The 796-nt window shown below is 37.8% G+C and overlaps 1 non-coding gene across 1 annotated transcript; it reads left to right on the top strand.

Annotated features, from left to right (window-relative positions):
- The first annotated feature begins 464 nt into the window (after positions 1-464).
- On the top strand, positions 465-570 carry LOC121221525 (small nucleolar RNA R71). The gene has a single exon (XR_005918916.1). It is a non-coding gene; the product is annotated as a small nucleolar RNA R71 (small nucleolar RNA).
- Positions 571-796: the final 226 nt, after the last annotated feature.

Here is a 796-nt window from a genome sequence, read left to right as displayed (position 1 = left end):
TAAATAAGAATGTTGATAATTAGCGTTTTTGACTTGATTCGAAGCATTACCTCCTCTATGATTTCGTCCCTATCTTAGGTTTGGATGATCTCTCCATCAGAGATTGTAAGTATTCGAATAAGAGTTTCCGCCTCGATTCCCTATGTAATTCACATATTTGATTGGATTGTTAATATAATGAAAGACTGGTTTGACCCCTCAATATATGGATGGTGCACTATTCTCAGACTCTATGCGGTTGATTCTATGCACTAGCTGCTAATATCTATCATCTTCTTGGACAACCTTTACTGTAGATAGTCTCTGGCCATATGTATATCGTTCAGTTGGCCATATTTTCTATTAATTCGTACGCATCCTCGTACATTCGGTTCATTAAGGCTCCTCCTGCGGCTCCATCCAATCATAACCTAACGTATACGTCCAACCCATTATAAAATATTTGCAACCGTAACCACTGGGGCAATTCGTGATGTGGACATTTCTTAATTAGCGTATTAAAATGCTCTCGAGCTTCATGAAAACTCTCTCCCTCTAACTGTTTGAATAAAGCAATCTCTCTTCTTAGCTAGACTGTCTTGCCAATGGGGAAAAACTTTTGTAGGAATTTTCCTACAAGTTCCTCCTATGTTATGATGGACCTTGGAGCCTGCAAATCTAACCAAGAGAAGGCATTATCTATTAATGAGAAGGGGAACAATCAGAGATGAATTGTGTCATTTGTGACCCTGTTATATTTAAAATTGTCACAAAGCTGGAGGAACTGTTTAAAATGCTAAATCGTATCTTCTATCAT

Source organism: Gossypium hirsutum, chromosome D09 (assembly GCF_007990345.1).
Source record: "Gossypium hirsutum isolate 1008001.06 chromosome D09, Gossypium_hirsutum_v2.1, whole genome shotgun sequence".
In the NCBI taxonomy this organism is placed as follows: Eukaryota; Viridiplantae; Streptophyta; class Magnoliopsida; order Malvales; family Malvaceae; genus Gossypium; species Gossypium hirsutum.
Note: the sequence above shows the minus strand (reverse complement) of the source record. Positions and strands in the feature narration are given on the sequence as shown.